Source organism: Cuculus canorus, chromosome 1, assembly GCF_017976375.1.
Source record: "Cuculus canorus isolate bCucCan1 chromosome 1, bCucCan1.pri, whole genome shotgun sequence".
In the NCBI taxonomy this organism is placed as follows: domain Eukaryota; kingdom Metazoa; phylum Chordata; class Aves; order Cuculiformes; family Cuculidae; genus Cuculus; species Cuculus canorus.
In genome coordinates, this window is record NC_071401.1 from 167,141,776 (window position 1) to 167,153,947 (window position 12,172).

A 12,172-nucleotide genomic window follows, 5' to 3' on the forward strand; every position below is an offset into this window, starting at 1 on the left:
TTAAAAAGATGAGACTTTGCAGACTGAATTTGAAGCTATATATCAGCTTGGCAATATATTAAATGCAATTTATCATGGTTTATCATAATTTCAATTTCAGTCAATTTTAAAGAAAACAGGTATCTCCATGATATTGCTTGGAAATGGATGTGTCTGAACAAGTTTTCATATAACCTCGAAGAACTGAGTCATCAACAACATCTAGCAGTTAAAACAGAGGGCTGGAGGTAAAGATATGTAAATCTCAGTTCTGCCATGAACCCTATAGCTGCACTGACCAAGCCAATCCCTCCTACATCTCAGATAATCAGATTGCTATGGGGATATTAAGAATAACACCCACAGCAAAGCATGGTTTACTCATTAGGTGAAAAGGAATCTGTAAGTACAAGTTTTTATTTACTTTTTCCTTCATTTGTTCTTGTTAACCAGGTGGTGCAATTATGCTGATGCATGATTGATCTGAGTACATACCTCCACTTGGAGGTGAGGACACCACAATGACCCTGGGTAGCAGTAACTGCCACTTACTGCAGTGGCAGTGACTGAGTCTGAAACTGGAGGAGCATTACATTTGTGTACAAAACTGTACATGTCTTTTCAGCTGACCAGTTTATTGGTGAATGATAAGGCCCTGCTCTCACTTGCCCTTGTTCTGCATAGCTGCCTCTGGAAAGGGATGGCTTGTGACAAGCAAAAGGAGAACGCTGTGATGAGGAGCCAAAGGGGGCGTGTGAATGAAAACCAAGCCATTTAATACTGGCTTATACCTCTCCTGCACTATCTTTTTTGTTAGACTAACATGCACAGAGAAGGAAAAACTCAGCCATGTCACATAAGCTGTTACTCTTAACCCACGTATACCTGTAACCTGATCAAATACTGCCAAAAGGAAATAAATAAAAATTAAGACAGATGACAACGCTCAGCACAAAGCTGGTGCTTTACTGCTCTAGCATGTGATGTAAGCTGTAAGTGAGCCTTGCTACCTTTCTGGGAGATAGGTAAGTAAGCAGAGCAGTCATATTTAGCAGATGTAGGAACATGAAAGCCTATAGCTACAGCATGAAGGGGGAGGATAAACAATTTATAAGTACTTGTAAGTGATGATGGCGCAGGTCTGAGTTGCAGTTCTAATTTACTGCTCTCTGCTTGTCTCTCCCACAAGCTCCAGCCAGCAGATTGCAGGGCCATCACTTTTTCTGCTCCGTGCAGTCTCAGACACATGCCGAGGGCTACACTGTATGAACTACAACTGCGTTTTTGAGAGCATACACAAATAGTGTTACTGAAGTCAGTGGGATGTTTTGCATAAATACTCACTCTGTGTACGGTTTACATAGCATAGTGCTTACGAGGTGAGCCACTTAGACACAAAACTTAGCAAAGGCATAAAAATACAGCTACTTTTTATATAGAGCAACTGCAGCCTGTTGGCCTCAAAAGTCCTTGTTTTTAACATGATAAATGGCTAGCTCCCAAGAGCAGTCACTACTGTTCTGGAGTACAATCTGATGCAGAATGGTAAACAAGGGTTTATTTGATACACAGTATTGTAAGTGAATTAATGATTTTAAAACAACCTTCTCTACTGGTCTAACCAAGCATAGCGTTCTGTGCTGTGCAAATAAATTGCCGATGTGGACTTTTCGTTTGCATGTTGACATGGTATTGCTGGGAGTGTTAAGTGGTCTCATTTAGTTAGATGTCTGAACTGATTTCTTGGTAGGATTCCTCATCACCTGAGTGGAAAGATAAAGATTTTTTGAGGAAATCTGTGTAGATCAAAGGTGCTGTTTGAACTGCACCTAACTATTTTTGAGGCCTGGGAAATAATTGTTATGGGAAATGTATTTAACTGTAAGTGAATATAGATCTTACAAGAGGAGAAAGGAAATTGTGGTTTCCTTAGAACTTCAAAAGAAGGAAACTTTATATTGAAACACTAATACACATCTTCACATAACAGTTCAGATTTTATGTCTCCTGCCATTGTGTACCTTTCCATCAAAGGATACTGGGTTATTACTTGAGGGAATCCACTGCCAAGGAGAGCAGCATAAGCTATAGAAGGAATGAGAATAAGAGAGCGATCAAAAGAATCTAGAATTGAATAAAATAAGCGGACTGAATAAATTGTGTTTCCCTATATTAAACCTTTATAGATAAAGAACACTTTAAGAGCTGTTTAGACATGTCATGTGATGTAGTTACTTTAAAAAAGTCCATAAATATTCATATATTATCAAAGTGACAGTTTCTACTGTTTTATTGTGCTTGCACATTGTGTGGGATTTTCTTCCCACCAATATTCATGAAAGTTCTTAGATTCAGCTCCTTTCAAGCAAGTGTTGAGAGAGACTTTTCATCACCAACTTTTAAATTAAAAAGATATTTCATCTAGAAAAAATCCTCAGAATCTTAAAATTTCTTAAGAAATACATATATCCACTCAATAGGTACTGTGATGATGATTACAGTAAGATCATTCTCAAGGGAGAAGAACAGGGTACCCAAGGGTCTGCACATCTCTGCAATAGAACTACGAGTTCTGTTTAAGCTTTGAATATTCAATACTCACAAGAAACCACTGCATGCCACAGATAATTCAAAAAAGATAATTAGTATAATTTTGAGTGCTGAATGAAAACTTCAGTGTGCCCATGGGCAGTTTGAGTTCTGAAAAAAGGGGTAATATTTATTTAAGAGATCATTAGAACATTTGCTAGGGATTGTTTGCCAAGTTTTATTGGTTGCCATGTTTTATTTTGCATTTTATACCAGCTTTTCTGCTGGCTATATATTTTGTTGCTGACAATCTGGAGCAGCAACTTAAGATATATATGCAGAAGCTACATAACACACCACAGTTTCTGTTCTGCTGTTCAACTAATTCAAACAAACAGAAAAGCTTATGGGGATCTGTGTGAGACAATCCTCCCTTTTCTACACATGTTCTTTTGTACCTCAAAATACATAATTCTCTTAAGTTGGTGAGAACCAGTACTACTCAAACATGGTTTCTTGTGGATTTACGTGTTAAAATTGATTTCATAGCTAGTTTCTGTGATGATAAATGAAATATGAGCTCTCATTTTAACCTTTTCTTTAGTGAGGTTGTCATTGAGTTTCTCAGCCTTCACTTACTTTCTGGGAATTTAATAAATTGGGGATATTTTGCCATCCACCAAAGATGGTAGAAAATCAGCAGTGGATTCTTAAGTTATTAAAGGAACTAGATAGACATTGGCACCACATGATCCTTGCTTCTTTCAGCACCCAGAAAGCAACAGACAACAAACAAAATGTGCTTTCGAAGTATTCCACTCCAAGGTTTCTTCCTGGTATCTGCAACAAAATCATAGTTTCTAAAACTTCAGATACCAGTTCTAAAAAATTGGCTGAGAAATCCAGCAAATGCTGCTTTCAAGAAAGCCAAATATATGTTTGATGCTCTTTTCCTGAGACACAACAGAAAGAAGCCAGACCAGACCATACAAGAAGGCTGCTAGGCTGAAGGTAGTGGCGGTATGGTTGTTCAGCTCCAACTTAACAGTAGTACATGGCTTATCTGTTGTACATTGTCTTCTGCGTATTAACTTCATCCGGAGTAAATGGGAAATTTAAACTTGCAGATACTAAGATTAATGCTATTGTCTTGCTAACAAACAAGGGAGAGAGGTATACACCCATCATTATCGATAACTCGTTATTCATCATTTGGAATGTGATGTTGTGCCCACTAAGTCCTTCCTGAGTGCAATGAATGTTTTGGCACTATTCATGTTGATCAGATTCCTACAAAGAATTTCTTAACAAATGAGATGGATTGCTGAAAACGTATGTATGCTTTTCAGCTATCTGGCTGGAAAGAGAGCTCAATGGCTCATGAGAGAAGATTTTGCTATCCAAATCCTTATTTTCTTCTCTGTTTCTCTTTCCATGTTGTTACACAATAAGTCAATATGGTCCGAGGTCATAGAACAGAAGAAAAGGAACTCCGTTTGCAGTATGCAGCAAACTGTATCTGTAAGAAGCGAGTGTTGTAACAACCTAGCTGGCACTCAGTGATGTGTAGTTATTTCCCTGTTTGCAAATCTCTATTTTAAAACATCCTAACTATAACACTGTAAAGCTTTAGACTTATGTCAGATGCCAGGCAGTTTGATTCTGCCTTCTTTGACTCCACAGTAATCTGTGTGAAGCATCTGTTTCGTACACTGCTCTCTTGAGGTATTTTTTTTTTATGGTATACAACCCCACCTGCTCTCAGAAGAGGCTCTGATGTCTACCTAGCATCATTTTACCTTCTTTTCTGGACTGTAAGAAATTCCTCTTGTGAGGATCTCAGCTAAGTCAGAGTTCCATTGAGATTTATAGCTTAGCATGGACATGCAAAAAACAGAGAAAGGGGATATTTTGCTCTGCTGCACTGTTTCTTTCAGACTGGCCAGATCATTTCCGGAAACCAGGACAAGTCAGGCCAGGCACTAATACAGCTCAGAGCTGTATCACATCCTTCTGGAGCTCCTAGATCTGCTGTGGAGCAGCTGCAAGGGGAGCCAGATCAGAGGCAATGAACACTTGCGTTCATTGCAAGGAGGGATGGGAAGCTGTGCTCCACTGAGACACAGCTGTCCATGCTAAAGAGGATTCCAATTTTGAGGAAACTATTTCCTTTGAATTGCTTAGGTCCTGATGTTATTGTTCCAAATGTTTAGACGATGCCTTGTGTGGCTTTAAACATGAAGCCTTGCTCTGTGGTGCTCTGAAGGAGAAGGAAGAATGCACCCAATTCCTTTGACTGAGAAATTATTCAGTGCTCACTGATGATGGCGAAGGGCCATGAAAATAGCTGCTTATTCTGGCACCAAACGGGAATTTTATTGATGTAAAGAGAATAGAGCTTTACCCAATTTTTCTTTTTCACTGACAGCATAGAAATTGCATGGCTGAAGGTTATACATTAAAAATGTTTAACATGTACTTTAAAACAAGAACCCAGACCTACAGGAACTGCTTATGTTTGAAGAAAGATATAACTTAACATGCATCATATCAAAGAATGGCCGAAGATGTCACTACGTGAACTGAGTATATTGCTTTTGCCAAGCATGTGTTCAAATCAGCTAGTCATTGGTGGCAATCTAGTTCTCAAGATCTCCTTGGGAAATGGCTCAGATATAATTAACTATATTTTTGTTGGTGGTAAAATCTGAGCTGTAAATCCGTGTATTCAGTATGCAGAGTAGGGGCCATCATCTTACCATCCTATCTCTTACAACATGGAGCTGGGCTGGTGATTACCCAGGCAACGTAAAGCAACAGTTTGGAAATAACATTGAGGACTGTATACACCAGAGTTCTCATGCTTGGTGAAAACAGAATTACTCCAGTTAGTTTTATCTCATTTTCTACACTGAGTCATAAGGAATGAAAAAAAAGTGCCACAAGGTCAGTTCCTGCTGTAATTATTTAAAAGCATGTAATCTCAGGAGTTGTATTTTTTCCGTTGTATCAGGTCTTGTTTTTAAGCAGCTACACCCCGAATACTGTGATGCCTGGTGAACTGTGTGCTTGCTCTGTCTTTCTGGCAAGAGTTCAAAGCGTAAGAAATTATTAGTGCTTCTGGTAAGCTAATGAAATTAGTGCTGATGCTTGACATCTTAATTGTTTTTGACTTATCACTTCGCAAATAATTTTATGGAAAATTGCAAACAACAAGAAATAGCACATACATTTACTAAAATATCCTTGCTGGAAATATTCACCTGAACAAATACAGCAGTAAACTGACAGGTAAAGAGCTGACAGAAATGGGTTAATCTTATTAATATATTTTTTTTTTGCTTGCTGGAATTTATACAACTGATAAAATCTTTTCTTTTGGTCTTTTACTGCACTTGCAGTAGGAAAAAATACTAAATAATAAATAGATGAGTATAAATTCTTCATTCTTGCTCCACGCACTTTTACATGTGACATTAACAAGCTCTAGCTTTTATGTTGATGATAACAAAACAGCACTTTAAGAGAATCAAATAACAATAATAAAAAAGTATATATCCTGGCCTTAGATTTCCTTCCTGTTATTTTCCTGAATGTTTATCTCCCCTCCTTTTTAGAAACACACAATGAACCTTTAAAAAGTGGAGCTGCTTTCAGAATTGCTATCGTCATTCAGATCAATTTGGAACAAAGTCCTGCCTCCCAATCTATTCTAATTTCGGTGTACACACTCTGCTGGCTGGCTGCCAGCATGAAGATCAGGAAATGATAAATATCCACTTAGTCACAGACGTACAGATTTCCCTAGGATGGTAGGTTGGGACTGCTTTAATATCCCCAAACTTACTGCACATTTACACATTCACTAATGTCACTTGGAGCGATATTTATATGCTGGGTGTAGGAATGACACACAGTAGAGAAAGGACATAACATACGCCCTTCAAGAGGACCGAAGCTCTGTGTCTTGTTTGTCTGCCCTCGGTTGATAGTCTTCCACCTCAAATAACTGTACATAACATGAATAGAAAATTAGGCTGGACTAATCTAATTTAAAACAAGCTGGGCACAGCTAGGCACTCTGAATCTCAAAGGCTTTATGAACTGGTTATGATAACTATTTGACATGCCTACTGGGTACTAAACATATCTCTCTCTTGTTACAAAGTGCAACGCACTATGCAAGGAAAATAGGCTGTATGTATTGATTTGTTTGCTTATGGGCTTGGTTTTTTTTTTTTTCCTCTTCCTGAACCACTGGGGAAGTTTGGTTTTCTGTATTCAGCTGGAATATGTCCAGAAAAGGGGTAAATTAATAGCTTCAGATATTTTTCCCATATAATTTAATATTATATCCTTCTCTCTAGTTATTTGAAGACTTAGGTTGTTTAGCAAAGATTGGATCTAAAGTCAGAATAAATACTTTCCAATGTGGTTTGAAGTTTTTGGTGTATCTCTTGCTGGTATGTTAAGTAGTTGAGTGCTGTTAAAACCATCAGTTTTGGCAAATCCTTGAATAAAAGCTGGCAGTCTACAATGCAGGCAACCCTAATAACTGGGATAAGGCTAACAAAGAAGATGAAGTAGTCCATTTACATTAACAAGACATTGAAAGACCAAATATTTGGTTAAAGTGTAATTATGAATTTTTAGCTACTATGGTAGGCAAGAAAGGTCTCCACATTTATCTCAGAGCCTTGTAAATTTTCTCATGTGCAATGACAATGTGAAAACCACTTTCCTATTTTCACCAGCATTAAGTATGAACACATCCTTTGTCTATAGGGATGAATAATGGGCTGGATTCTTTGCTGCCATGTGTTTCTTCACAGTTTACTAAACAGGAGACTGCCATGACCCTCTTTTTCTTGCCCCCCTGCTCCCATCTCAATGCAAATGTGAACAGAGTTCTACGTTCTCTCAGTATATGGGGATTACTGGAGTTTACGACTTTTCCGCCATCCAGTATAGTTCTCTCTCACACTCATGGAGTTGCATCCATAAAGGTCCTTTTTAGGGATTCTCCTGAGAGAAAGCTACATGATATTTTTACACCATTTGCAATTCAGAAGTATCTCACTGAGAACAAGATTAAGCCAGAAATGTGGATCTCTATCTCTCTGATGCTATACCAAGTGAAATTCCTCGGTGAAATTCCTCACTGCTATCTACAAGAGAGAGTAGAAACATGCAGAACAGTAGCATTTCTGTTGTCTCAGGGACATAGTGTCTCAATTTGAATAAGAAACACATGGTCATGCAGGGGGTACACAGCTTTCTCTGGATCAATGCTGCCTGTAGAAAGAGATTCATGCTGAGGTCACTTCGCTCAGGTGTCTACAGAGCAATGCTTACAGGTGTGCTGGTTCCTCTCAGCTTTCTGTATATTCATTGGGAGAATCAGGCATTTCTAGAACACAATTCTTAAGACTTGTTTCAGGCAATGGGGCCTGGATCATTCTAAAAGTGCCTTTGTCTTTAGAGAGGCGCCCAGGGACACTTGTTGAGACATGAAAGATCTGTAAAGTCAGCAAAATGAATCCTGTGCCTGATTCCTATTTATGGACTAATAAAGACAACTACCTTAAAAATTATTGATTTGTTACTTAAAATACTTAACTAGCTGTTTGTACTAGATGATGGGGAAGTTTTAATTTCAAAACTCCTAACAAAGCATTGCCAAAGTTAATTGCTTTTTAAAAAGTTACTATTTAATAATACTTTGACTCTGTTCATAATGTATTAGTAAAACAGTTTAGACATAAAATAAGTTCATAAAGTTTTAACCAATGGATATATGTTTCCTAAGCATTCATAAATTAAATGACTTTGGAATTCAGGCAAAGTATATATAAAAGAAAAAGGAAAGAAAAAAAATCCCTGTCAATTGTACTTGTTTCTATCAAGACAAGAAGTGCTTTCAAGAGTAAAATTGCTAAGGATGTAACTGTGTTAGAGAACTTGCTGATAATTAGGATTAATCAGTTTTAAATTTATGTCTTGTTTTCTTCTGTGCAGACATACAATATTCTTTCAGTGTTTCATAGACCAATTTAGAAGAATGAACCTAACTAGATAGAGGTGTTTATCTAGGCCATCCTTACCCCCAGCTCCATCTTATCCTAAAAATCTACCAGAGTTACTACTTTCAGTTGTCAAAATTCACCTGCTAAACACGAAATCTATTTTGTATGACATCGTTTCACATTTGTGCAAATCGAAGGCTGTCGAAGCACCTGACACTGCAAAGGGCTGCGTAGCTGTGTAGCCATGCTGCAGGGATGTGGGATGGTAGGCTTGCTAAATCTGATAGTGACACCTGGGGGCTACTGCAACCTGTGCCTTAGCTTATGCCTAAATATGTTGCGTGTGTGAATAACTGGCAATTAAATTATACTGTAAAAATTAATTTGCCATCATAATGACAGAAATAAATGGGCATTATGCTTTGCAGAGTGTCTATATTTTTTAATATATTAGTCTCTAAATTGTTGCACTAAGCTATATTTTTTTGGATCCGTCACATGCCAATGTTTTTGTCTTCTTAAGTGAATAATCACAAGGGCAAAGTGTATTGACAAATGTCACCATTAGAGAATAAGAGAAAAAGTTCATCTTATCTCAGAGAAAAGGAAATGTAATTTGGGAATGAAGTGGCTAAGATACAATAAATTAAGTTTAGTGCTCACTTGCATTTATATAGGGATGTTTGTGCTTTTCTAGTATTTGTCTGTGAGTCATTGCTTCCTTTATCTAGTAATATAGTTAAATTCCTGGATTATCTTGTTTTTTGTTTCTTCTTCAACAGAGACATCAAGATTTCCTTGAATGTTATATTCTCCAAGGTCAGTAAAACACTGTTTTCTTTCAGTGAGCTGGGAAGGAAAATAATTCCTGGCCTTTAAAAATATTTGTCTACTACTGCATTTGCAAAATATGCCTAATGAAATCTGCGTGAACTAATGAAAGCTGCGTGAACTAATGAAAACTGTGATTTTTTTTTAACATTGGCATTTAAAACACAATCTGGGTTAATAATAACATTTTTAGATGTACAGGAGTGCATATAAAACAGAAATAAATATTTCATACAGGCTCTTATAGGAAGATTACTTTAATTTATACATTGATCATGAGTAGAGATAATGTGTATAGTTATCTAGGCCTTATGTCTTTTGGTGTACATCTTCATTCAGGCATGAATAAAACCACTATGTTTTGCCATTCCCTGTTCGTTCTGCTGAGAGGAAACCTGGAGAACTTCTTGCTCAATTGTACAAAAAAATTAAACTTGGTAGCACCAATTCCAATTTAAAATGGGTCTGGCAATCTGTTTGCTTACTAATTTTCAGGATAAGTTTTCCATGGATACTTCATTTGCTGAGGGTAAATTCCAAACATGCTTGCAGGAAGGGAATTGTAACCTTATGTACTAATGTTCTTATAGACTGTTCACCTAAAAATAACACATCTGGTGTTTTGTTGATGTGAGTGAAACTCTGCTAATGTTTCATATCAATAATAAATACCTTTCCTGAGGTGTCTGGTTGTTTCCTATATATGAGTTAAAGAAAAAAAATCGAACACTTCCCCCAGCTGCTTTTGAATTCATAATTAAATGCTCATGAGAAGGCCTGCAACGTGGGTTGGGGAAGAATAAAGTGCTAATAAAAGCAATCCTAATTTCCTGGCCAGTCGCTGTTTTCCTTTCCTTGTGCAACAGTGGCCATTCCGGGGATCACTGCCAAATCTGCAGCCATGTTCCCTGGGGCTTTGGTCTTGACACATCTTTCAAAATAAACAGGACGGAGAATGTGGACAAGCAAATCAGTTGCACAGAACCAAGTAAATCTTCCGAAGTATCAAAAATACCCTGTGGATCTTCTTGCACCTTAGAACCTCATTTTTACCATGTACCATGGAACAAGGATATGGGTATTTCCAGTGAAATCGTGCTTAATTCTCATCCTTACTTATTTTGAGATATTTCTGACTAAACCCTGAGCTGAATTAAATAAAAGACTTGCTGTATCCCCCTTAAAACTTACCTTAAACATTCCCATTGCCTTAATGAAGTTGAAATCAAGCCTGTAGATTGGCATCTCAAAGGAAAATGTGGGCACTACAATGAAATGATGTGGGTGAATCAGTAGGTTTCAAATTGCTGAGTCCATAATGAATAATTATCTCAGCATAATTATGTGTGCTGTTTTTCAGGCAAGATTTAAAACCGAGGTCCTTTTGTCTCCTGGTAATTAAAAACACATCTCTTGTCCGAATGCATATTACAACTGATTCTCTCTTTTGAAGAATGTGGTCTGCCAGTAGTATCCAAGGTTTCATAAGGAACTATTATACTGATAATTATAATTGGCTATCCTGTATAATTTTCTCTTCCAGCATGTCCAGATTTAGACACTGGCCAGCAGCTAAACCCTGAACACTCTAGTGTTAGTTCACCTCCCAGGGAGAAGGGAAAAAAATGAGGGAGAGAGAATTATGGGCTGGAAAAAACCCTAAAACCAGCTTTTATGAAACTATAACAATAAAAAGAAAAGATAGTAAAATTATACAGAAAATGATAAAATATATTCAAATACATACAAAATAAAAAAATTGAACTTCCTGGATGATGATAATGTGACAACGCAGGTCAGTCACTGGGAGAGTCCTGGACTGGACTCAGCAGCAGGTGGAAGCTGGATTCAGGAATGCATTAATTGAGATTGAAGGTGGGATCACAGATGGAGTCCACCTAGGACAGAGAAGAAGAGAGCTGGAACCGCAGGATCTCTTAGCTTTTCACTGAGTATGACATATATGGAATGGAATACTTTGTTGGTGACTTTTTGATCACCTGTCCTGTCTGCCTCTCCCTGCATGTATAACACTTTTCACCCTTTGACTTATGGCATTTCAATAACTTTAGTAGTGGTGTTGCTTTCTATACAAATAAATATAAAGAAAGATCTCTCTGCATACCATTCTTCCTACTACCTACCAACAATTATAAATATCAAATGCTATAACTTCTAGGAGCAGACACTGTCTGAAAAACATGTTCTTCAGAAAATGCGTTCACTTAGTAAACGTTTAACTGAAAAGGTAGAGAACTGGTTCTGGTTTAGCTCAAAGAAAGATATAGCATCTCTGATACTTATTTTTGCATTTTAGTTGCATTGTACGTACATATTTCATAGGAGAATCTGTTATGTATTGCTTTCTTTGATATTTTTTTAATTGCATGTGTATGAACAGGGTTTTAATACTTACCCTGGGTCAGCTTTGATATAATTTTGGGTTCAACAATCAACTGCTAAAAAAATTCAAAAGCAACTAGATACTTTCATGTGGTAAAAATACTTGAAGGACTATTAAATACAAAGACATAAGTTCAGTTCAGGAAATTGCCCCTAGTTACAAACTTAAAAATTGGGAGAGTATTGCTAAGATATAGCCCTGAAAGTTCCATCTGTTCTTAAACTTTTCCCTCGATACCTTCTGTTGACCACTGTCAGAACAATATCTGAGGCTGTACATATCTTTGATTTCATCTGGAATGGCAATGCTTAGGTTTCTACATACTGTAATGTAACAGCTGAAAATAAATGTTCCACCATTAGGATTTCTTACTAAACCAAGGAAAAAAACCTGATTTTCAAAA

General features: G+C 37.2%; 1 long non-coding RNA gene across 1 annotated transcript in view; it reads left to right on the forward strand.

The window, feature by feature from the left end:
- The window catches only part of LOC128852024 (uncharacterized), a 36,814-nt gene extending 25,906 nt beyond the window's left edge, over positions 1–10,908 (forward strand). Inside the window, exon 5 of the long non-coding RNA XR_008449641.1 lies at positions 9,317–10,908. This is a non-coding gene — a long non-coding RNA (uncharacterized LOC128852024). The remainder of the gene's footprint in view (positions 1–9,316) is intronic.
- The last annotated feature ends 1,264 nt before the right edge of the window (positions 10,909–12,172 follow it).